Source organism: Anopheles maculipalpis, chromosome 3RL (genome assembly GCF_943734695.1).
Source record: "Anopheles maculipalpis chromosome 3RL, idAnoMacuDA_375_x, whole genome shotgun sequence".
Classification (NCBI taxonomy): Eukaryota; Metazoa; Arthropoda; class Insecta; order Diptera; family Culicidae; genus Anopheles; species Anopheles maculipalpis.
Genome location: NC_064872.1, coordinates 16853952 through 16881239, shown reverse-complemented (window position 1 = coordinate 16881239; position 27288 = coordinate 16853952). Strand labels below are relative to the sequence as shown.

General features: G+C 43.8%; 1 protein-coding gene across 1 annotated transcript in view; it reads right to left on the bottom strand.

The window, feature by feature from the left end:
- The window catches only part of LOC126563720 (neural-cadherin), a 678265-nt gene that overhangs the window by 337352 nt on the left and 313625 nt on the right, over positions 1-27288 (bottom strand). The gene's annotated exons all lie outside the window — the stretch shown is intronic.

Sequence of the window (27288 nt, the reverse complement as noted above, 5' to 3'; positions counted from 1 at the left end):
TTATCACATTCTCTCCATTGGGCTTGGGATGGTGTGATGTATTTTGTTAGCTTAAGTTTTTGTTCGTTTGGGTTTTAGCACGTTTTTGTTTGCTGCTGAATCCGTACAGGGTAAAGCAACTTTCGGTACGAGGCATTGGTGCATGCACAATTTAATCTTGGACGATATTTGATGAAAATCTCCTGTTGAATATTTATGTTAACAAGCAAATAAAATTGATACAAAATTTTCATTTCTTTCAATGTGGGAGTTGTAAATGACGGCACGTACCTTTAAACAAGATCTAAAAAACAAGAACTAAATTATAATTCCTCTCTCATTGCACACTTGTCATTAATCAAATCGGGGAAAAAATTGTGTATCCCTGCATCGTCGGGCATTAGGGACGACTGTTTGTGTACTGGTGCAAAGCTCAGAATACGAAACTTATTCTTTTTTTTGCTTTCGGAACATCACCCGCCACGTATTGTTTATGCAGCAGTGAGGATTATGTGTAATTATCGCATACAAAACGGCACCACACACACACGCACACGTGCTTCACGCATTTTGCCTGTGCCGTTGACATGATTGTACATTAATTCTTTCAGCCATTACACTTGCGACCCATTTGCGCGTGTTGTTGTGTAAAGGGATTTGGTTTTGTAGATTCTGGTGGTTAGTTATTAAACGATTATTGTTTGTTTGTTGCCCACTTTAAGCTTTGCGTTGAGCTGTTCTGTTTGTTTCCATCGGTGTCATACTTTACTGCTACTTGGACAGGAGAAAAAGAGAGATAGAGAGACACAGGGAGGTTTTCCACATTGTTCAATTTAAGGACAACGCAACACCTAGTGGCTTTGTAATCCTCTCCTCAACCCTGGGCCGCGTACACGATGTGAAACGTTACCCAACGCGTCCCCATTTCACCGAGCAGATCTTTTCCCTTTGATGTAGATGATTGTTTGCATAGGGTTTCGGGCAGAGTTTGGGAATTAATTGAGCTACTAGCTAAACAACATAATAACTCCCATTAAGCGTGTGTTTCACCGCTGGGAATTATAGCCAGTATTTGTGTGTGTGTGTGTGTGTTTAAAAATTTCAAATACAAATTTACCAACCCATAAAACGAACTGATTGCTCCCACCCCGTAACCCATCAGAAGACCCAGCGGATCCAATTTTTCCACGGGAAAAGTACTCTCTACAACCGGCACAAGCAGCAACAACTCTCCCCGGTGGCTGCCAGTGTTCGAATTTGTTGGATTGTTTTCGTATATTTATAGGCTAGGTACGCTTACAAATGAAGCAATTAAGGCATTACTCTGATCGAATAATTTATTTTCCCAACTAATCCCGATGCAATTTTCCACCGGAGCGCACATTCGATGCAAATCGCTATTTTATTTGATGCTAGATAAACCTCAATTACAGTTGCATGTAAAAAAAAACGGCAGACAATTATACATGCTGGCAACGGGATGGGGCGTTGAAAATTTGATTTTTTTTTTTTTGTTTGCCATTCAGTATCCAGAAGTCCACGAACAAGTTCAATTGAAATGAAAAAAGTACAAACTGCATGAGAAATTTATCTAAGAAGGAAGCAACAACTCCTATTACGTTGTCTGGGGCGGCTAAACCATAAAATAATTAGTTTTCTACTGCAATTCAAAATTACGGCATAACAAGCCACATGAGTTGCTGCTGCTTTTCCTTGGTCCGTTGCATCAGTACGATTTGGCTACCTCCGAACCGTCAAGCAGCGACGTAACCAGTACGAAACCAAACATCCTCAAATCGGATAGTGAAAGCTTCTACCTTACTTGAGGCTACAAAAGCATTCGAAGGTTTTCGCCATCCTCTCCGACGGGCTGGGGCTACAACAGGGAACGTCGTGAAGTGGAGTGTGTGGGATTTAAATGGGTACACTGGTAGAAATAATGTGCGCTCGGAATGTTGGGTTTCCCGGTAATAATTTCTCTCGAGTGCCGTTTTGGGGTTTTGGAACACTTTCGCACTCGTGTGTTCGTTTTGCTTGCTACAAGGCTAAACATAACGAGAGCTGTGCTTTAATGCACACACACACACACATACCAACAGAGACGTGTTTGAAAAGCAAAAGCAAACCAGATATCTGGCAAAATTTAAAAGATTGTGCATTTAGCATGCGGAACGAAGCACAACCGTGTAAGGTGGATAATGTTACCCCATTAGCATGTAACCGCCATTCACTGCAACGGAGGCAATGTACCGGACCAGGAAGTAGAACAGAAAATTGGGCAAATGCTTTTTTGTGAGGAGTTTTTTTGTCTTTCTACACTATGAAAAGCGATACTTAGTCTTCAATATTTTTGGTAACTTTATCATAAGAATAGTGTCTTATTCCGTTTTTATACGAAAACATTTTCCAAAAACCAAATGAAGACGTTTCTATTCATTCTATCATCAGATAAAAAAGACAGTAGAACATGAGTACACGTACCAAAAACATTCTGCAGACGTTCCACACGGCCATGTGATGTGATGATGTTAAACTAAAGATTGTTTTCCATCATGAACGTCCACCAGCATTCGTACTGCGACTTGGGACACAAGTGAACTCGAATTTCTCTTCGCAGTACCGTGAAAAACGCAGTGATGGTAATAGCAGCTTCGTGTTGTACTTTGCCCCGTACAATCCCTCTAACAACATCATTGAACATTTGCTTCTCATTTCTTTTCGGTTTCAAACGAAATCTTCAAATAGTAGTGTGTCAGCTCACTTGCTTTTATGTAGTGGAGCTGTTTTTTTTTTGGTTTTTCTATCTTCCTCCATAGTATCTTACTGGTACGACCTTTACCGAGCACTCGATGAACCGAAATCGAATCAGATTGCGAAAGCATCATAAAGAAAGTACCCAGGGTACATGTGTACACTGCAGACAAGGGCGTACACAACACACTGTGGGAAGACGATCGACAAACCATACACGCATATGTCTGCTGAAGGGAAGGGAAGAATGAAAGAAAAACTCCCAGCAGCACTAGAACCATCATCATCATCATCATCAGTAGCAGTTGATGTAATGTGCAGAGATAAATTAAGAACAGAGGTAGAACGTTAGTAGGACCAGCCATAGCATTCGTTCGTTGCTCGTTCTTAATGGTAGAAGATGTGGCTGCTGGAGATAGTAGTCGGCACCGTCGTTTCAGTTGTTGAAATATGCTCTAATGTCTTTAGTCTGGTAGATGGATAGAGTAAGAATCGTCGGAGCCGAATGAACCAAAATCGCGATTGATGGAAGGAACATTTATTCATTTTGCATGAATACCTTGGGTAAACAAAAATTCTCAAGTAAAGCTACAGGAGAATGAATGTTTGCTGCAAAATTAAAGAAGTCAGGGAAATAAGTTTATTAATCATTGTTGGGTTTGTTGATTTAAAGACTGCGAAGATTTCAAGCAACATTTTGGCTGATTTTTTCAAGCAATCCACAGTGACGTTGAAAAGGAATGATTCTTCACATCTGCAAATTCTATGATAATCCAAACTGCAACTTGAAATCACTAGAAAAACAGTCGTAAAATTGTGGGAAAAGCTTGGGCTAGGTGGAACATGATAGAGTACAACTTTTGAAACATCAGTACAAGTTACCTCCTTCTATCTTCTTTTCCATTTACGGTTTCAGGTGGGGGCGCTTACATCGCGACTGTGCAACCTTCATTCCTTGGTAATGCTGTAACTGCAGAAAGTGTACAATATTGGCAAGATTACACCGAGTTTGGAGGATTTCCCGGTAAGTTTAGTTGACCTGGTAGCAATGATGAGCAGTTAGAAATTGTGTCTTTTTAAAGCTGTCGGAAACCACAAATAACTTCTTCCAAGCGAACAAAACAGTGCGATGGAATTAGTATTTCCACGTAAACATGATGATTTCAGTGCTTTGGCGTTGTTGCAGCACAGAATTAGTTTGTCTAGATGGATGTGTAGCAAAGTCTTTACTGATGATTCTGTGAGAAATGAATTCTGGAGAAACGGTTTTAATAATGTTTAAGTTTTGATATCCATAACTAAGAAAAAGGAGATAATTTTTTTTATTGAATTTGACATAAGTTTGGGCGAATGTTTTAAGTAATTGTTTTACATTAATATTTCAAAAACTACACAAGACAAGATTACTGAGACTTATGATATCCTGAATTCAAAATTTAATGTTTCTAATCAAAAAAGTTTTGTTGCCACTGTTCATCTGTGCATTGATAAATTACTTGATCACAATTAGTTAAGAGCTGTTTGACAGCGTTCCACAAAAGGCTATTTACAGTACGCGCCGACGAGAGCGGTACTACGAATGTAAAACAAATCCAATGTTTATCCTCATCAACGTTCACCCAAAGAACATTCCATTAATCAAAACCAGCTAATAAACCCATCCCCAGGAATGTAGCCAATTGTTAGGCTACCCACCGAGACAGGCTGGACCATTTCCGCTTAACCGTTTCTATGGCATTAACTGGAGTAGCAGTAGGAGCAAAACCTTGACCCAACGATAACGTAGACGCCTCAAAATCATGCTTCATGGTTTGCTCGTTTTTTTTTTTTGGTCTCTTTTAGCTTGTGCGATGAGTGAATGGATCGGTTCTTCTTTACTTAACCACCGGAGCGTGAAGTAAACTAGGACCTTTTTTCATTTCGTTTTGTCTATTGTTATTTTATTTCAAACGATTAAGACCGAGCACCCTCCACCGAGCTTTCGTTATCTAAACCTTGACAAACATAGAAACAGCTGGATATGGACCGCTCCTCTCTACCTTCCTATCACTCTTCGACCAACATCAAGCGAAATTGTATTTAAAAGTGAATTTTCTCAGTGAACTTCGCAAGACAGAAAACATTGTTTAACTTTGCTGCCTCCGCCTGCGCGTTGGTTTGCTTATTGCAACATAAACATCAATACTCGGGTTGGTTCACCCGGTCGGATATCGAATGCTTTTGCTCCCTTCGAAATAACCCGTGCAAAAAGGCAAGAAAAGGAAAAGATTTGCTAACGCGGGGGAGTGGAAAAAAACATAGAAAACGAAAAAAACAAATAGGGACAATAATACCGAACAAAGTTCAGCACCGGTAAATAAAGACCGCCCGCAAAATGGACACCGGACACCGGGAACAAGGTAAATCCTTGTCGTTGGTTTGTTTGGTCCCCGGCTAAATTGATTCCCGGATGCCTCGGGCCTCGCAAGCCGCTTGCGTTGAACTTTATTTTGCCCCCCCCCCCCCCCCCACGAGCAGTCCGGACCCGTTGCTGGGCAGCATTAAAAGTTCATTCATAGGTTTGTTTCTGCTCGTGTGACGGTGCCATTAAAGTGATCATCAAAGCCCCCGGAACCCGGAACAGTAGTATCGTCTCGGTGATGGTACGTCGTTGTGTGTGGCAATAAAAATCAATAAACTTCAGTGAAAATTCGCTAGTCAACGAGGTAAAGGGGGTTGGGTGTGCGAACGGAGGTGGCATTGGGTTGGGGTTAGCAAGGGAAGCAGATATAAGAAAGCTTGCTTGGTTTGAGTTTTTGTTCATTTTTTGCACACGTTATATGCGAAGCGTGCAATCATGCTTCTACATTCCTTTGGCAGTGGTATCAGAGAAGGGAACAAGAAGAGGGCACACACACACACAGCGAGGGAGGAGAAAGAGTACAAAGAATCGTAATCGAATAAACCCGGACAATATTGGATCACTTCTTAGGGTAAGCAGCGGCCCTTGCATACTCCGGATTGGTATGTACTGCCGACCGACAATAACACCGGGCCAAACACACGGCCCAGGCAAAGCAACGGAGGAAGAACCCGACCCTGGACGACGTGCAGTACGAATGATGCGGTTTAGCTTTATCGTGCACCCCGTTTACCCTGCTGCAGCTCTCCCGCCCTACCGCACCCACCAAGTATAATGCCGTGAGTCGTGAAATAATTTCATCTGTTGAAGCGATAAAATTATATGATAATGGCACGTTTAGCTTAAGGGAGAGGCCCAACCGGGTTATTCCTCTAGCCCAGAGCTCTGGACCACCACGTCCACACGCTGATGTCTGTGTCGTTATGCACGTTTCGCCGTTTTTGCCGACCCAGTCACGTAGCCCAAGCCAAAGGGAATCGGCATCGCGCTGCAATCGACGTTGGTTTCAGTTCGACGCCTTGCGCCGAATGAATCCACATGCGGAAAATCTGTTTCCGCACAATTGAAGGTATTTTCCAACGAGGATTCCTGGGCGTTTTTTTTTCCTTGTGTATGGCATTTTTTCTTCTTCTTGTTGTCGCTACTGCTGCCACTGCTGCTGCCCATTTTGCTTTCGATGTTGATTGTACCAATCCCGATGGTGTGGGTGCCGAGTAGTATAAGAGTGCCGCCGTAGGAAAGTGTTGAATGGTGCCTCAAGAAGGAAGCCTTTGATACATACACACACACACGCCAGTGTGAAAAAAAGGAAAAAAGGCCAACAAAAGAATTACGGACTCTGTTGAGTTTCTCCACCCACAAACGGCTGATTGCCATTTCGGGTGGAGGTGGAGCTTTCAGCTTAAAGCAGAAACCTGGCTCCTTTTTCATAATGCTTCAGCAGAATGTGCTGCCGGTTTCAACCGCATTTATTGCCGAAAACACCAAAGTATGTTTGCAACATAAATTCACTCCTTCCTGGTGAAAGATTCTGTTTGCGACAGAACCGCTGCAATCAAATGGAACCCGATTTCTGGAACGGCCAATCTACGGAAACCCCACAAAAAGGAAGGGAGCTCGCTTTTTGAAGCTATTAGTGGGGGTTTGAATGCTATTTTAAATCACACTACGCCACCGTACCACGAACGCTTACCCAAACACCCTGGCGATCGTGGGAAGTGTGAAAGTTCAAGTAGCAAAAAATATCATTCAATACCAACATCACATTGACACACGGTGGCTGCGGTGTGTGGTGGAAATTAATTTTTCTTTCCCTTCGTTTTGTGCCAGATTTCTCTCGGCCTCAGCACAAAATGGGTTCATTTTTGCACCTGTTTTTTTTTCTTCTGTATGCATGTTTGGTGGATAAATTAACACACTTTACTTTCCCGCCTCGTTCGTTGTAGCAAAACAAGCGAATTGGATTGCTTTATATCGACTCCCTTCGGTGTTTGACCTGTTCTACTACCTTTGTACTTAAAAAAACATAGCAGTTTTTGCCTTCCGTAAAGGTTACGGATTTTTTTGTGTGCTCGAATTTAGCAGGAATTATCAAAGCCCTCCAAAATGGAGTGTGATACAAAATGATAATACGGAGACGCAAAAAAACAGACTGCCCGAAGTAAAGATGATGATTATGGTGATAGGGTCGGGTGCTGGTTGAACCTCCGAATGATGATTCCGATGCTGATGGGGATGATCCTTTTGTATTGATTTTTGTGTCATATATTTTTTGAGCCTGCAGTTGAGAGTACCCGAACACATCTGCCCGGCACCCAAAAACAGAGTCTTGTTTATTTCCCAAGCCTAAAGAATCAGAAGGCCTTATCACCGCTGCCGGATCGCATCAGCCTGTCCCTTGACAGGCTTAGGCGAGCATAATAGAACATAAAAGCGTGTAGGGCGACAACAACAACAAAAAATAAAACACGCAGAAACATTAAGGATCAAAAGGGATACAAACCAAACACAAACGGAACCTTGGTGGGTGGTTTGCGGGCAAAAAAAATATCTTCTTGTCAAGTTGAAGGCATTCGTCGTACGTTTTGGTTCAGCGGATGTCTCGGAGTGTGTAGGGTTTGAGGGAGAAACTTTTGAAAATTTAACAACCGGATTTTACCCTCCAACTCCCCGATCTGACCGATCAATATTTGCTGTAATCCTTTTATTTGGCGAAGCAAATACACCATACCTATTGACTCAATGACGTTTACCACTTCAGGGCTACCCGGTAATGGTGCTATCGTGCGAGCAAATCTGTTGATCATCGATCGCTTTTGATGATGTTCGTAGAATTGATTGTGGCCTAAGAGGGGAAGTGAAGGACCATGTAGCTTATTAGTGATTAAACGGCTCAGGACTTACTCTTTCTTGGAAATATATGGTCAAAGAACTGTTATTTTCGCTGCAAATATTACAAGAATTTAAGTCTTTAGGCTTGCGCAATCCTTTGGAAAACATGATTCAAGGAGGAAGTCTTTTGGGATTATGTGACACCGTTGGGAAGACCGGATGGATGATCCTGCTAATATGATGAGGTTTCTTCATACGAAATACCCGGCGAACGAAGAGACTCTTCTGACGGGTTGGTTTCTTGTCTCGGTTCTAGACAATTCGATCCTAACTTCTTCGAGATCGTAATACAGAGAAATTTTACAAAAATTCTTAGAATTCCGAGTCGTCGACAGCAACAAGGTTTTATGAACCCTTTGGTAAATTTTTAACTGTGGACCATTACAATTTTCCAACTTTTTATGTATCTAAAAACCGTTTTACTTTACTCATTCATTCACTATTTATTTTACCCCTTAGAAAATAATTTGCACTGCACCTTCAACTGCTTGGATAACATTACTTTTCACGAACATAATCTTTCCCAGTTCTCAACTTCAACCCGTACTCTTACGCCTTCAGACTGGCACTGTCGGGAAACAATTCCCACTAAATGTCAAATGATCCCCGGTGGTTGAATTATTCATCAGCTGCCATATTTTTACGTACCGCTTACGCATCAACAGGCTGACATAGTGAGAGGATCCCGTCAGGCGTGCGCGAAAAACATACCATCGGCAACATATTACACGCTAATCTTATTCAATTCAAAATCTAGCCGGCTTGATACAAGGCGAGCAAGGATTGCTGGCTGCCGTGTTGGTGGCCAATAAATAATTCACTCCTTAATTAACGCTGTCACATGGGATTGAAATACGGCGAAGTTTCACTGTACGCTGACTGCCTTAGATTTTGTGTGTGTGTATGTGCGTGTACTCCAGCAAACAGCACAGCATGCGTTGTTGACCTTTGTAAGCCTCCCGTTTTTTTTTTTTAAGGGAAAACATTTTGTGGATGAGACTTTTGCCGGTGATGCTTTGAACGCCCGGGCGGTTGGCGTGTAGCATTACAACGAAGGAAAATTGGTGAAATTGTGCCCGGAGAAAGTTTCCCTCTTCGGAGACAACAAACAAATCGCAGAGGAATCACACTAACCTCTGCTGTTTCGCAGATGTCTGGTGGCGCGCGATGGCACTTGGTGTTCGTGCTCGAGTGATAAATATTTGATTGTTATTATTTATTGCTGCGGTAGTAATCTGGTTTCACTGATCCTACGCGCGGCTCGGGATGAGTTTTCGGTACGGTAAGGTAAGGAGTTAGCATCGTGTTTGTACAGGGTGACGGGCCTTGAACGGATGGTTACACGCCGTGGCCGTTGAATCTCGGATAAGGCCCAGCGGAAAGTGGCAAAATCTGAGCCCGTGTTTTCTGATGAATCGCGAACGCAGCATGTGCTCCGCTCGGATCTTGTGCGGTATCAGTTAATCACGCGACAAGACGCGCGACTCCATTTTCCGACCCATAAATTATTTATTGCTCACTTCACACAGGATGGCTGGTGTGTGGCCAGCCGCTCTAACGACCGGATGAGATAAGAGGGAATGCGCAAATGAACCGGTGAAGTGCTTTCAGCGCGGACTCCTGACATCAACATACTCGGGTATGCAAATTGATATTCTCTGTTTGCTCATTACTAAAAACGATGACTAGCGGTGAACATGTTTGGATGATGGGGCATCGTTTTACGGCCCGCTCATCCTTACCACACTGTACAATGATTGCTGGTAATGGGTCGTAAAGTTTTAGGTTCCGTTTTTGGTTTTTGTGTGTTTCAGTTTCAATTACGCTGAGGTCAAGCAGGGCTGAACATTCAGCGGAAGGACACTCAATCAGCATAATCATGATCTTGTGAGAAGGACAGGTGAACCGTACCCGTACTTGATTTTGTTTGGTTGTGAAACGATTTAATGGTAGATCAGTCGCAGTCATAAAGATTCGTAATTGGAAATAAACGATTCAAACGCCTCAAGCGAAATTCATCAACTATAGAATTAATTTCTATCGATAGTGGAGCGCGACTTATGCCATTTAGCCGTAATCGACTTCATCAACAGTTTTCCTCTAATCAGTTAAACAATCCTCCACCGCGTCAAGGCGGCCGGCGCCACGCCAAGGATTTGCATTCCGCTGCAGCTGCACCGATTTTGCGCTGATTAATTACCTCGTTAGCATAATCGGTGCTGTGAAAACTGGCGAAGTCAATCAATGGTCACAAATCAGTCGAGCTAATCATATTATCCCGATCTTCGGTGCTGCTTTCGCCTGTCGGGATCGTTGCGAAGTTGAGAAGAGTTTCGTATGGCTTTTTCCCGTGTTTGTGTCAACACCCTTTTGCCAGCAAGATTGAATTTTTAGATACTGTTGATGGGTGGCACCATTAGCGTCAATCAGCGGTGGATCGCTGAGCCGGGGAGTTGAGAAAAGGTGTGCAAACTTTCTTGCTGACATGGTCACTTATCTCGCGCGCACCGTCATTGTGCGTGAACAATTATTTATTTAACTCGTGCACTTTGATGCGGAATGAAATTAATTAATGAGCCCGGTTAGTTAGGCCCGGTGGCACGGTTTAGCGTGCTTTTGGTGGTAGTAAATTAGTGCAAAAAAAAAAATTAAACAATTCTAACGATTCTTGATTGACCTAATTTGAGAAATTGTATACTCATTCTTGTCCCGATTTTTTTCTCAAACTTCGAAAACTACAATGGTTTAAATTATTACAAATGAGAAACAGTCCTTCAAGCCTTTGCTCTACAGGATGAAATAAATCACGCTATGCAAAGCACCTGTAACCGCACTACACCTCAGACAAGATTGTTTGCACATAGTTCCGTTCTGGCTTTCGAACGTGTGTAGTCCACGGTTACAATTAGATAAGTCATTTACCGTGCCTGAATGTGTTCACCCGTGTTCCTCCATGTCCACCCGGGTAAGATGAGCGGAGGTGAAGATCACATTTGCAGGTATTTGCACTGGTGGCCATGTAAATTTTACGCTTGTCCTGCTCCTGGCTCGTATTGTGGGAATCTAATGCGTCGTCCGTAGGCAACGTTTTGCTCGTGTTCGTTACATTCGTGTGTTGCTGCTGCTGCTGCTGCCCGAATCCCGGTTCTCACCTTATCACACAACCATTAATGTTTGTTGACGGTGTCGCACACACAGCACAGACGAAGTTTGGGGACACGCTGTTTGTGTGGTTTTGTGCGCACGGGAAAGCATGGTAGTTGACATCGCTGACAGCAGCGAGAGCGCAACACCACCAGCAAACAAACGCGCCGGATGCGCGATAGAGTGTGTACTTCGGCACCAACGGAGCACACACACACATACGCAAAAGCTCCGGACGCTCCGGACCAAAGATGGGAGAGATAGAGTGTGCCGAAACGCTTCAAAACTCCAGGATGCAGAGGGACGGCAGCGATAGCGACTAAATTGTGTCTCATTGCGGGCAATCAGCAAACGGAAACGGATACAACGGCAAGCATAAATTCCCGCCACGCTCGCAATCATAATTCGATCCAAGGCTTGACGCGCGGTTCGCATCCGTGCTCGTCTACCCGCCCGCGACTTTTCCTTCCTAATGGTGCCTTTCGCACTGTTTGTACCGTTTGTCACCGCTGCCACCTTCCCGAGGCAGTGCCCGAAAGGACACGAACCACGCGTAACGCACGCACGGCGTAATCAATCTGATAATTTATAAATTTGTTTGCCCGGCACACCATTAACGAACGGTTCATAATTTATGCGCATTGGGTCGTCCCGCCAGCGAGAAGATGTATGTCGATCTCCATGGTACACTGGCGTAAGGGAATTTCCTGCGAAGGTAGGCACGGTAGTTTGGCCGTTGCCGTCGACACGATAAGCGCACCTAGCGACGGTAGCTTTACTGACGGGGCTTTAAAGTTAATACAGCAACCATCCTCGTGATTGTTCCGGTTGGGGAAAGTCGCCTTTTCGTAATGGCCCAAGCGCTCACGCACGCACAACCGCACACGGGAGATGAAGAGTATTCTAACCGAGTTAGATAATGATCCAGACTATCGTTCGGGTGATTGAATCGGTGAGAGGTTTCGCACGCAGAAGAAAAAAAATCAACCAGGAAACAGAATTTCTATACTTTCCAATTAAGCGCATCTAGTAAGTACTCGAGCCGCATCGAGTACTTGAGCTTGCAAACGATAGCTCTCGAATAACAGCACCACTGTGCAACACGATCAAAGCACCGACGAGTGAGTGCACGGACGTGAATGCCTTTGATGACTAGCGTACCACTCAAAACCTGCCCATAATGACCCGGTATCGGCGTCGATGGGTGCCTGTCCGGGAAGCATCGATATTGCATTCCCACCTGAAGTGTGTTAGAATTCCGAAACGTGCCACGCACAGCTACCGATCGGATCGGCGGTGCCTACTAATGCTACCCATCTTTGGAATTTAAGGACCTACACCGCCCAGCTGCCCGGAGTGGCGTCCGGACTACAATTATCCACAAAACTCGTCAATCGTACCACCGTTGCGTGTGCCGCCGATAGGTTTCGACATTCAGCAGCTGAGCAAAAGCTCGCAAAGCGTGATCCGAGCACGTTTTAGAGTAATGCCATCGTATCGGACTACACCCAAAGCGCATCGGGCACGGTTACAACTTAGGGTCCCGAAATTGGTTTTCGCTTTTGGAGTGCATTTGTTGGTTAGTGCGGTAGAAATGAGTGTACTTCATGGGAACCCGAACGCCGAACGATGGCAAAAGCTTTCCGAAAAATTAAGTACACTTTTGTCCGCCGTGTGATGATCGCTGCACAAAGGACGCTGGAAAGAATGAACGTTTTTTGAGGCTTAAAGGCTTAGTTGCAATATTTAGCCACTAAGATGAGGAGGTTCGACCGGGTACCAGGGTAGACTTTAATGAAGATTTATGAATGGAGCGGTTAGGGTTAAGTGAAAAGGGGATTGTTTGGAGACTATAACTTTATTGTTATTTGTATTTTGGGAATTTTCAAGCCTTCTGTTGCTAACGTGATAATTATTTCTTCTTCTTCTGCTTTTTGACTTAAAAACTCTCAGATCATGCCAACAATCAAGCAGCTTACAACACTTGTCCATGTCACGTATTTGAGAAGACAATCCTTAGTAACTGGCGCCGCTATCGGCTTGACCAAAGGGTCTTCCAATCATTATACATCATTCAACGATTTTAAATAAATTATCGTAAATACATCTACAGAACTATGCAATGTTATCCGCAAGCCGTAAACTTAGGCTTTATATTCTTCTAATAAATTAAACAAAAGCCTTGAAAGCAGTCAATACGATTTACTCAATGTTTAAGGCGACAGTCTATAATCCATCCCTGCTTCAGGAGGTTGTTTTCAAAGACTCGGAATGATTGGGTTTATAATACTTGAATTTTTAGGTCTGTTACTGTTAAAGACAGCTATTTTATGCGTTTTTCCGATTCAAGACTTAAAACGTGCTCGATCATCAAACAACCTGACAATAAAAAATAATCAATGCCAAAGTCATTTGATTTTTGTGAAGCACATGGCATGAAGTAAATCTGAATATATTGGAAGAGGGCATGCTGAATGAATTATGACATTAATATGAGTGTAACTCGAATGAAGTGCCATTTATAACAATGATATAAAAAGGACAAAATAATGCAAACTCTTCCAATAATTTTTTGAAGTGTAACGCTGCGTTAAACCATACTTTATATTGCACAAATGTTTAAGATCATATAAGATTTTTGGAAAAATAAATCAGAAACCAGCGTTTTTCGTATCGAATGTCAAAATGTCAAAATGTGAAATGCCAGAGAAGGAAGAAAATTTGGCTACTTTTGCTTATTTGCACTGATTTGCTTCCAAACAAATCAATAATAAATCACAAAACAACCTCAACCTCACCGAAAGTGCTACAATGTTTAAATCACATCTTCTCAACAAAATCATCAAAATTGATTAAAAGTAAGCCACACGTAAATACGGCAACGTTAGTAAATCTTCCCGCTCAACTGCAACTGGAATCTAACTTCCTTAGCCATTTGGCGAAAATTCAATTCCACGCAATATTGTTTATTCGGTTCAATTCGATAGGAAATCACCAATCAGCAAAAACCTCCCGCACCGGCTCTTGACATCGCCGGAACATCACCTTACACCGTATCACTCCAGTGTGTGTGTGCGATCTCGCCACCATCGACAACGACTCAGTGTTAAATAAAGTGGAATTTCCAATTACAGCTAAAAGCACTGTCTCTCCCTGTGTGTGTGTGTAGGTCTGTTTGTGCACCAACCAATCAATTTTACAGCAAAAACCCACAGCTAAATGATGCTTAAATCGTAGTTCAATTTCGATGCACTTGTGCTGCCTGTAGTTGGTTTCCGGTTTCCCCAGCAATACCAACGCTGTCGGCAATGCCGGGAAATGTACCGTCAATGCCCGAACGTCTGGAAATGTACCGTCCAAGGGAAACCGTAAAACCTGCCGTTGGACAATGCCGAAGCAGAGTGGTAGTAGCAACAGAAAATAAAAAAAAAAAACCTTCTCCTCCGACACTAAAGTTGGACAAGTCTTGAAAAGCGATCGCAAGCCCGCGGAAGTTCCGCAACACCAAACATCCCGGGGGCAACTGTCGGTTTTGAGGTGATCGATTGGGGAAGGAGAACGGAACGGTAACAGGGGACAGAGGCGTACCGTTAAAGAACTGGCCGCTTCGGGGCGAAATTGAAACCGCGAGCGCGGAAGCTTGGAAATGTAATTTTCTCACCGCCAAGAATAGTGCCAATAAAAAAGTTGCAGCTCGTAAAATGGTGCTCGCGCGCCTGGGGTTAGTTTGTAGGTCTTGCCTGGTTGTCAGTGACTTTGGGCCACTTTGGTGTCCTCTCGGTGGCGGGTTGCATTTTCCTGTGTATTTTTTTGCTGTGTTAGTTACATTATACGACTCGTAAAGAAAATGGAGAAGCAATGAGCGAACAAAAAAACACACACACACAATCTGTGTAATCCGTAGTCCTGCTTAACAATCCCATTCCGTCAGCAGGTTCCGACCGTTTCAGCGAAAGGGGCAAGAAATACTGAGCAACCCAATACATCCGTTACCTGAGCCGGATGTTTTTCGGTTGCATCCTCCTACCGGCAAGCAGAAAACCCGACGAAAGAAAAGCCATGAATAGCAGGCAGAACAAAACGGCGCTCCATGAACGCAGTACGGCCGATTGGCGTTGATGTTTCGTCGCGCGCTGCAAATCTGGCAAGGGTCGCACCGGTGGGACCGGTGTACGGGGAAAAATGCCTTTCAAATGTGTAACGACAGGTTGAATGGAGTGAAACCAGCAGCTTGTCTGTACATGGTGACTGCCATCGCCGCTGGGAAAATTGTGCAATGAAACCGACCCAAGCTCGGCCAGGAAGGCCAGACAAGACAACAACGCTAAGGGAACGATGTTGTCTTCCGCCGATTGCCTCTTTCGCGGTGTTTCGTCCGTCCCATTCGAACACTTCTTCGAACATTTCCGGCCGACCGTGGGAAAATATCTCGCGAAACACGAAATAACACGTTCTAGCTTTCAGCTGATGATGGTGGTGGCGTCATTGGTTTGTTGGTTGTGGAAGGCAGTCGTCGTTCCCGGGAGCTAGACTCGCTACCTGTAGTATGCTCCTCCGAATGTTGCTCATCCGAGTGTCAGGTTTGAGCGGCGAAAGGTGCAAAGTAAAATTGAATTTACTAAATTGACCTGAATAACTGTATTTTGCAGTGTTTTCGTTTCCTTCGCTCGTGCCGAGGCGTTTGGTACTTTTTTTTTCGTAACAGCGAGCGCCTAGAGAACTTTTTAGGGGCAAGATAGAGAGCTCAATCATGTTTTTCAACTGCACCAACAGCTCTTACCTTCCTATTAGTGCACACGGAAAGGGAGAAAAAAGATGCAGGCACCCATACACAAGAAAGTCTTTCTTGAGATTCTCGCTTTGCGACGAGTAGCAGGTACTTCGTTAGTGATTGCTTTCATATCTTCATCGCGAGGGGTACTAATGCTCGCGATGCTGGTGCCATGCAGAGAAGCCGTGATAGTGCATTCGCTTCGGTTGATTTGAAGGAAATTTCATTAGATGCCGCCCAGCGTGGAATCAATTAGTGCCAAAAGGGGAAGATGAATTGCGTCAACGATTGGCACGGACAGGATGTTTGTTTGCTTTGGAATATACCACATCATGTTCGATCGAACGACTGTGTGAAACGGAAGAAATCCCGGAGACAATCCTGCTTAATTAAGGGTACGTTTAGGAGAACGTTTGCCCCTCTGCTTTGTTTGTGAGTGTAAGCATGTGTATCTTGCCAATTAAGTAAAATATAAAAAAAACAGAGAAAGTATTAATGCAGCTTATTAAAAAAAATCGTCCGTGATTCATTCAAGTTTAAACCATTTTCTATGCTGAAAAAACTAAATACAAATAACACAACAATATTTCAAAAATAATCTCAGAAAAATTCACATCTGTAGCCGGGGTGCCACAGAGTAGTATACTTTCCCCACTACAGTTCAATACCTTCACTTCAGACATTCCTCACATGAAAAATTGCACACAGTACTAATATGCAGACGACTTTGCTTTAACTACCACATCTGGAAATGCAAATACAAGGATAAAAATTCTAAGCAATGCATTTAAAGTTAACAAAAATAATTGCCCAAAATGATAATTAAAAAATAACTAATCTGTGTCATCGTAGGCTACCTACCAAGACCTTACATTACCAATGTCACAATAACCTGGCGCAATAAAGTCAAATATCTCGGCATACTATTGGACAAACGTTAGATGTTCAAATATTACATATTACATGTATTCAAACGTTGTAGAAAAAGCAGAAAAACTTATCCAAATATTAAATCCATTCTTGAATACAAAATCCAAACTTAATTTGAAGAACAAATTATTTATTTACTACAGCTTTATTACACCAACAATAATTTATGCTTGCCCGATATGGAGTTAAATTGCTAAAGCTCATTTAAAAAGCCTTCAAGTACTACAAAACAAAGTAATTAAATTATAGTGAATGTACCCATATGCTCCAGAACATCCTCAATTCACAATATAAGTAATTCCTTAGTTATAACGGAAAACGTTAAGAAACATGAATTCAATTTAAAAAAAAAATGCCAACAGCAACAAACGCCCTGTAATCAACGCATTAGCTAGGATTTTTTTCCTTTTCTATTTTTCGTCATCTATAGTCGTCTATCATTATAATTTTTGTTCTTAGTTCTTTCGAGGAAGATATTTTAAGATTACTAGTTCATAGAATAGGTTTAAGATCTTTTCCATTAATTGTGGGTTTGTGTGTTTTCGTGGAGATTTAAGAGTCAAAATAAGCTAATGTTCATTTTTTTTGTTGGGGAGCATATATATTACTGGCCTGAAAGCAATTTGAACAGATTAAATTTCAATTACACTACTTAATTCTAGATCGCACATCATGTCAACTGATTTTAAAACTGAAAGCAAAAATTACAGCTATTTCACTTGCAAACTCGTTCACAATTGATGTATGTTGGATATTTAACACGCCATCTATGCGTAGAAGTAGGAACTATTATCACCATTGTTGAAGTACTATATAAAGTGACACAAAGTTTATACATCACTAACGAAGCACAGCGGCTCATGGTCGCTCGACTAGGAAATCATTGGAATAAGGGAGAGAGTCTAGAGAAGAATTTTCAGCAAAAGCTTTAGGAGTAGAGTTCATTTCGTATCCCAAGTCTGCCTAGTTCTGAAATCTTACCAAGGTCCTTGACGGGTAGCCGAAGTAAAACACTTCTCCGACAGTGTATTCGAAGCCTGAGTTGGGAATTCAAAATCTCTTCCCGGAGTAGGCCATAGCTCTACAATGTTAATTGTATATTTTCCATCATATAATCTTAAATTTTGTGCTTTTAAGCATGTAAGTATTAAAGTTTGTTACAGAAAATACTTAAACTTTCATCGTCATGTTTAAGATCATTTGGGAGAAAAAAAAACGACTATCACAAAGCTTTCAGAAGTTCATGAAAGTGGCTAAAGCTATTTAATTAATTGTATAGAATACAAAAAAGAGAAGGGTAACTTATAAATGTGTCCATGTGTAAGCTTTGTCACAGTTTGAACTATTTCTTAGAGCTTTTCTTTAATTTTCTAAGTGCAACTAAGTGTTTGTAAAAATGCTTTTAAGACTGTACGATTTGAGAGCGCTTGTCAAACGATCCGGTTTGAAATCGATGTAGCATAAATTAATTTAAAATCTATCAAATGATGCAAAATTAGCCAAACAACATTAGGTGATCCATACTATCAGTCAAAATATGACGTTACATTTTAACTTGTCACATTCTCGAATAGATCGACAAGCATCTGTTAAACTGAAACAAACCCAGAAACCACGAACCGTATGTTTATCACTTCTGTAGCCATTGCCGCACCGATTCCCAAGGCGATACCAATGCTTCACGGCAATCAGCATCCATTCATCAAGAAATCCGATGCCGATGAATTCGATTTATAAATCAGTTTTTTTGTGCCGGTCAATAAATCAAACCTTTCCCCGCTGCCTGGAGCGAAAGGGGGCCAACCGGGTAACACGTGTTACACATCGCGTCAACGCAGTGTGTGCAAAACAATGGCAACACTTCGCCGAAGCCAGAGTGGACGGAAGCAAATAAAACCATTACGCCACCCGAAAAAAAAACTGAAGGTGACAAATTTCACGAAACACCTACCACTCAACGTGAAGAGATGTGTGGGAAGTAGTAGCAGCAGCATGAGCAGGAGGAGGAGTGTTAGAGAACGATGATGCCCTTGGATCGTATTTTGATGCCCATTCCGAGCATTTGCTGCCACGGATCAGCCACCTTCTGATGGAGCAGATGCAGTCAGCATTAGCACGCACAGACACACGTACACATATGGTTGAGAGAGCGTGTGGGATTGATGGAAATCGTTCAATATTCTCGTCGATCAATTGTCCGGAACTCCTCACCCCGGGAGTTTCAGACACCTTATTGACTGTATTGTCCCGATGTTCTCGTCCTTGTTGGCGTTGCCTCGTTGTCTTGTTGTTATTTCACCGTCCAGCGTTCGTATTCATACCTTCAAATCGTCAGCATTCGAGTGCGTATCAAAAAGCAAAACAATCAATCAGTTACCAATAAATGGCACCTTGCATCGGAGACCACTGTTGGCCGTGCCAGGGCGAGTACGAGGAACAACTGATGCTGATTAATGACAGCCGGTATGAATGGTTGAATGGAAAAAGGCACCATCAACCGTTTTGTCTTCTGCTGCTTCAGCTGATTGTTATTTTGTCGCAAAAAACGGCTCCACTTAGACACACGCGCGCACACTCACCAAAGAAATGTAAGTAAATTCTTGAACAATGAAACGAAGGCTTTCATGGGCATGGGGCTGGTCTGGATTTGAGAAGGGCAGCAAAGCTAAGCCTCTTGCTGTGCGGATGAGAAGTCGTTGAGCTTACGTGGTTCGATTTTGGCTGCTGAAACTGTTGGACCGTTTGCGGGCTCTAACCTAACAGGTTGTGCTCTTTCTGCCACCGGGCAGAGAATGACTGCAAGTGAAGTTCTGCCGTTTTTTTTTCCCGCTCAACTTCAGTTGGAAAATGGCTTCGCTTCTTTCCCGGCAGAACGGCAGAAGTCATTCGATTGTCTGTAGCCGGAGTCCCGGATGAATGTTCTGTGGAAGCAGGTCGAGTGATAGATCACTTCCGGCTCATTCAGTATGCTTCCTGCGAGACTCTTTCATCCGAACCTTAATGCCACCCTCCGGAGTTCTGCTGGCCGGGGAGAACGGGGAATGGAGGAGTGGAGGGGGGGAGACACTGAAGTGGCGGGACCAACTCCAACAATGCGCATCCACGCGGTGTTCGCGGAAAAAGCAGCATGCATCTTGTGCGCCGACTGTGCTGCAAAAGGCATCCAAAGCGAGCGAGCTCTGGCTGAAGAATTGCCTCGCGGTACATGGGTACGAAGATGAATTATTTCCCTGTGCCGGTCGATGTATTCATTTGTGAAATGGCTTCACCCGGAGGATCATTTTTTATCGCACCGATGCCATGGCCATGTTTTCCGTACCAATGCTCTCACCGTGCACAGCCAACCACTGTTTCTGCTCCCACTGCTGACTGGTGTTTGAAAGCACTGACTGCCTCTAAGACCTTGGGAGCATGAGAGTTTTCATCACCATTATCAGTTTATTAGCTGCGCTAATGTCAATGACTTCGTTTCACTTCGGTGCGTTATTTACGGGTTTTTGTTTGAAGTATGATAGAAGGGGGAAAAAGCGCATAGTTCCCGACGGCAGCTGAAGTCGCTGGCACTGACGGATGAATACTGCTGCGCTGGCAATGAAAACCTTTCGTAAACTCGACGGGAGTGTGAAAAATAAAAAGAAAATACCACCGAGTGGCGACATAATGCCTCACATTTGTCATCGGGGCGCGTGATATAATTAATGAAGCGTTTAGGCTTGCTCCCGTGACCAAACGTGTCTCGCTCGGTGGTAGTGGGAGAATCCCGGACAGATATTTAACAATCGGCAACACTAACAGGCGGACACTCGCTGTCATGCGTTTTTCGTTTGCGGTTATCATTATCGGTAGAAAGGGAAACAAACCGGAGTGCTTTAACACTCCGCTGGGAGCTGTGGCCACGTGACAACGGATAGCTATCGCACCTTCGCTACTTCACGCTACTTCGACTCATCATTGATTTATTATTAGCGAGGTGTGGTAGTGCGAGAAGCCATAGCTCGGCTATACATATGTGTGGGTGTGTGTGACTGTGTTTTGCTAAAGAATGAGCTTTTATCTCACATTACGGCGAAATTCAATTTCAACAGTGTTCCCCCGGGCATCATATTTCATCGCTCGCAGCAGCTGTCATTCGCCTGCTTTTTATTATCATCGTTTCAACCGTATTTTTTGTTGTGGCGTCGACTAACGGTTGCCTCGCTTTTACCTTGCTGGTGAAGGCTTTCGGTCAGTAGCAGTGAAATGTTCGTAGATTTGCGCGAGAAAGTGCAGTATAAATAGTCACTTCTTGTGAATTTAATTGCGTGCCACGCTAATCACCATCGAAGTGGTAGCGTTAAGTTGCCATGAACTGGACTGATGGTAAGTGGATTATGATGAATCTCATTAAACAGTACTTAGAAAATGGAGGAAGGCGTTGATTTACAAAATTGTCTGGAGGAATCTTATGCAGATTCTCAATTATTATGTTCAGTGGAAATGATCTATCAAGATAGTCAATTCAACTATAAATATTTTAGACGAAACATACTTTTTATCCAATATTGTTAAAATAAACAGATTAATTAGTGTTCTTTTTAAGTTAAAAAATATATTTCTTTAAATTACTGACATGTCCTTTCGGCCACCATACAGTAAAGATCATTAGTTAAGCACGGTTAGACTCATTTTGTTGCATTGTTAGCAAAAGACTTCACATTGAAACTAAGAGAATAGTTTGCTTCTAGTGGCTGATACTTCTCTCCGAACGAACACAGCAAAGAACCGTGTTTACGTTGATGAATAAACTAGTATCAAACAACAACGGGTAACATCATTGAACGCTATCCTTTCACTCGCGAACATACCCACCAACAGGCCAGTACGCAAAGCACTCGACTCCTTCATGGCTGCCACAAAAGCCCAGAGTACAGCGTCCAATCCACCGCCCACGTACGCCCATCGTGCGACAAACGGAACGCATATTGAATCAAAAATCCATTACTCACATGGGAAATTAACTTTCGCAACAACAATAACAATCCATCTTGGCGGTTTGGGAGTAGCTGGCGCGGAAAGCAATGGCCACGAGACCACTACCACGCATTACATCCGAACCGGGCAACAAACCGGCTTGGAACGCTTTCCAAAAACAATTGCAGAATAAACCAGAAACGGGGACGCGGGCGGGAGGACGAACAGATCTTTTTTTTTCCGCGGCTGGAAGTCCCCGAAGTCTTGGTCGAATATGGCCGTACTTTGGCGGCCGGGGTGGAAAACTTCCGATCGGTACTTTGGTGTGGCGTTTCGTACTGCCACGGATTAAAAGTAACCCACCTTGGTAGCATTATAGCGAGTAGCCCTGGACACTCACACGCACTAACACGCCCAAGCTGAAATAAGGAGGAAAAGTCGTTGAAAGAAATTCAGCAAATCTTTTTCCTCCCATTCCCAACCTGATTGTTCCCTGTTTGCTACGATTCGTAGGACAGCAAAGCATTTGCCAAGAAAGTTCCTTCACCAACGCACACCACCAACTCCATTCGCTGACCATTAGGTGTTTATCAAAAGTGACAAAAGAAAGCCCACCGCCGTCGTCGGCGTCGTGCAGCGAATGGAAAAGTTTTCTTACCATGAAAATGTTTTATTAATTTTGCTTTGACGGTGGTTGTCTTCGTTAGGAAAATGGTCAGTTTTGGTTACTTTGGACCATCCCTCCTGGCACTTCTTAAGTTCACAAAATGGCGCTAAGGCAACAAGCATGGCGCAGAGCCACACAATGGTGACGGTATTTTGGGCTGTTTTTTTTTTTGGGTTGTTGATTTGTTTCATTCGTTTGTTTGTTCGTTTCGTTTGTTTGTTGAATGATTTTTCCCAGGTTTGCCAAAACTTTTCCTACCGTTCGGTCAAGCGAATCACTTCACCGTTCGATTGCTTGAGTTTCGATGTGAAGCGGAACGGTTCCGGGAAAGCCTGATGCGATCGGTGCCGCTGGTAAGTGGATGAAGGTTTTCCCGTTTCGTCCTGACCCGGTCGATACTCTGCTAATAAGCTTGTCAAAGTTACGATTTTACATTTGTTAACCTGCTCGGAGTGGTGAATGCGCTTGCCCTACGACACAGCTTAACCAATGTACCAATGTTGGGATAGTTTTAATAACAGTTTATTATCGGTTTTATGTGACATGCCTATTCGTTGGCATAGCCGAGCGGGCATGGAGTTTTCCAATCCGTACGCTCTACTGCTACCTGCTATGGGAGTACAGGTTACAGGTAAGGCAAATAATCCGACTGCGAAACGGATCTCCGGCTCCAGCAAGACGACCCAAGCTGCCACGACATTGTGTTGTGCCTTGCCCGACCGCAGGGAATCGGAGCGGTGGCGGAAATGAAGCTTCCGATAGTACTCGGAATCAGTTTCTCTGATAGGGCGGGAGACATTCAGAAGAGAGGCAAAACCAGCGGGTGCCATCAAAATCGAATAAATTTGAACTTAATTTTAGCTCGAGAAAGGAAGCTAAAGGAAGCTCAATCCCAGGCGGACGGCGGTATTGGCGCTTGTTGTTAAGGACCAAAGTAGGTTACGGCGAGCGTTCGATCGATTTTAAGTGCAGGATTGAGAACGGCAGTTCGGCCCCAACGATAAGTTGTCGTAGAAGCACACTAACACACGTATTTGCCTAAGCGTTTTCCATTTTACGTGTCGTCCGTTTGGGATGATGCCTTATTTGTTGGCATGATTATTACTATCCTACCAAGGTGCCTTTTTGCTTGAGATTACACTACTCTCTGGCCTGGTCCAAAAGGATATTTAGCAAAGAAATTTAGTTTACATTCTGCTTAACTGCCTCTGGCCGTACACAGTTCACATATTTTGTTCGAGTGAAGATATTGCTACTGGCGCCAGGAAAAAAAAAAAAATACCACCCAAAAACACAAGCTGTCGGTTTGGCACTCCTCCACCGCCCTCCTCCACAGAACTCCTCCACCGCCGGAAAGAGATACATCCGGTCGCGTTGGATCGCGTCCAATCCGACGCCTTAAACAGTGTCCCGAGAGGTGGAAATTTTGTGGTCTTCCATGCGGCAACAACCGAATTTGTCTCTTTTAATCTGTCCCGGGCAAAGCGAAACAGACGGAAACGGGACACGCAGCACGTGTTATCTATTGCCGGCCGACGGTCGGTACACAACAGCGCATCCCGGGCAGTCTCCCCATGGGGAGCCACATGCCGCATGGAGGGATAATTTTTTATCTTCAGTTTGTCCGCGTTCGCTACACGCTCGGAATGCGGTGAAACAAGAACAAGGGGATATCTTTTCCGTTCAATTGACCACACAGGCTTCGTGGGAAATATATGAGCCTACGCGGCACACGGTGAGGGTAAGTGAAAGTGACACGACGGGGCGGTGCACGGCGGGCTTTAGCTATTCGGGATGATTGGTTGAATGTCTGGCCGCGGCAGCGGTACGGCAAAGATACCCACTCAAGGAGCGCTTTACCGAGTGAAATTTACACTCGTTTGGAGAGCGATCATACTAAAAGTGTCAAGATGAATTTGTACCGTAATTATGGTGCTATTTTTCTAGAGCATATTTGAGTTCGTTTCTTAACCAGAAGGTTTTGTATATTTTTAGGATGTTTTCACACTGATATCCTATCAAATTTCGAAGCAAAGACTTAATGTGCTTTGAATGCTTACCCTCGAACGGAAATTTCCAGTACCCTATGCGTAGCGGAAGTTTGTGTATCTTTTGGGCCCATTTACGATTCTCGTTTCGTACCATTTCATTTGCTCATTTCCCGTCGGATGGAGAGGAAATGGTTTTGTTTTTCTTTTTAATTATAATATATGGGGCTTGGGCGGTAGGACGATAACGATGCAACCGGCACTTTTTCGCACTAATACGCACAGGGAATGTGTTGGGCATCAGTTTAGTGGGTTTTCCGTGCCATTATGCTGATGGTGTTATAATCTTGCGTCCTGTTTTTCCTACACCCAGCTCGTGTTTCTTGCATATTTTATACAGCCAGTCAGCTTGAAAAGATGCTCTTTTCTTTGCAGGGCAAGATTTGTTTTGCAGATCCAGAAACTCCTTTTAGCCAGTTTAAAAGTAGTTAAAAAATGCCAAATGCGCTCGCTCGAGAGTGAGTGGGCAAGCATTCGGAGCATTCGGAGCAGATAAGCTGTTACGGTCCAAATGGAGTTGGTCGGTTTTTTACAGTTGTTTCGTTTTTATTTTAACTATTTTAGCAAAGAAATTCACGAAAAAGCTTAAAAATGGGTCCGAACTCGTCCACGGCGCTAGCTCGACTGACCCGGCTTCTTTCCCTCTCTTTCGTCTCTCTCTCTCTCTCTCTCTTTCGCTCCCAAACTATGCGCCTACCCAACTAACATATTCAGTCCGGGTGACATCTGTCATCCGAACATCCCCCCGACCGTAACCCAGTATACCCTTACTGGCGTTACTTTCTACTGTACTTCTAGTACAGCAAGATGATGTACTGCTCGCTTGAACCTTCCGTTCTGTGTACGCACCCATGCTTGACGTACCCGTCCGTCTCCTGCCTTTATAACCTGTTCAACAATTCCACGCACCCATTGTTTCCTACATTTTCCATCTACCACATAAACTAAGTCGCCTACTTCCAATGATCGACTATCCCAGAACCACTTTTTTCTTTGATTCAGTGTGGGCGCATACTCCTTTACCCATTTTTCCCACATCAAATCTGCAAGTTGCTGGGATCTCGCGTATGTATCGCGCATTGCTATTTTAGGGTTAGTAGGGGGACTAACTCGCTCATCTCTACCATACATTACGCGCAAAAAATTATTAGGTGTTAGTGTTTCTTCGTCACTACCGTGTTGTGACACCGTTACTAGTGGTCTGGAATTGATGATATCTTCTGCTTCAAGAATACTGGTGTGCAGAATCTCGTCCGTAAGACGCCGCCCATCGTCGACGGCCTTGAGAATGTCCTTCACTGATCGTACGAGACGTTCCCACACCCCTCCCATATGGGGTGCTGCAGGAGGATTAAACGTCCATTTGGTCCTCGCGCTCGTCATCTGATCCGCACAATCCTCGTCAATCGCGCTGGCTATCTGCTTGCTGGCACCTTGAAAATTGGTGCCATTATCCGACAGAAATTCCATTGGCCAGCCTCTACGACAGACGAAACGCCGAATCGCCATCATGCAGGACTGCGTAGTCAGCTCACTGGCCACTTCGAGATGAACTGCTCGCACTACCAGGCAGGTAAAAAGCACGACCCAGCGTTTCTCCACACGTCTTCCAACGGTCACGGTAAAGGGTCCAAGATAATCCACTCCAGTAAAACTGAAAGGTCTTAAAAAAGGAGTTAGACGTTGAACAGGTAAAGGCGCCATCCTAGGCACCATCGGTCGGTTCCGGTGCACCTTGCACCACACACAGGCTGACGACACTCTTCGAACTGTACTGTCCAGATGTATTATGTAGTACGTACGACGGAGCTCGTTCTTTACTGCATCGCGGTACCCGTGTCCGTTTCTCTCGTGGTAATGACGTACGATGGACTCAGTAATCGGATGCTTGTCTGGTAGGATTACTGGGAAACGTAGACTAAATGGAAGGAACTCGGCTCGTTCAGTTCGCCCTTCCATGCGGATAAGTCCGTCCTCATCTATTAATGGAGATAGCTTGTAGAGTGGACTACCTTTGTCGATAGTCATCCATTTACTTGTGGGGCGACCTATATTTTTAGTCAACACCTTTATCTCATCCAAAAAGCAATCACGCTGTGCCATCTTCAACAATAACTTCTCAGACTTTTCGTACTCGTGCTGTAGAAAAGGAGTCCATTTTGTATCCACTTTCGTCTTTAGGTGCAGTCGCCAATGATTCTCCTTCGCTCGCAGCGTTTCAAGAGGTTCTCCTTTCGCTTTTCTGCGACAGTTGGAGATAAATCGTAGTACGCATGCCAATGTTCGAACCAGTACTGTCCACTTGGATATTCGACTGGCATCTATAAGTGTTTCATGTACAACCACATCGTGTATCAGCAAATGTACTCGCATCTCCTCTGCGGTATTAAGCTCCGGTTTCTGTTGAGGTGGCCATTCGCTTTCCTTCTCTCTCATAAAAGAAGGTCCATAGATCCAAACACTTTCATTTATAGGGCTGCTTGACTTTCCCCATTTAGTGATCACGTCTGCTACGTTTTCACTCGAAGGCACCCAACGCCAGTCCTCTACGCTGCTATGGCTGAGAATCTCTCCCACTCTGAGTCCTACGAATTGTTTGTATCGTCGAACGTCGGATCTGATCCAGGACAGCACTACTTTGGAGTCTGTCCAGAAAAATTTACTCGTTATTACCAGATTATGGGACTCAACAATGGTTCTAGCCAGTCGTATTCCCAGTACTGCCGCCTGAAGCTCTAAACGCGGCACCGACATC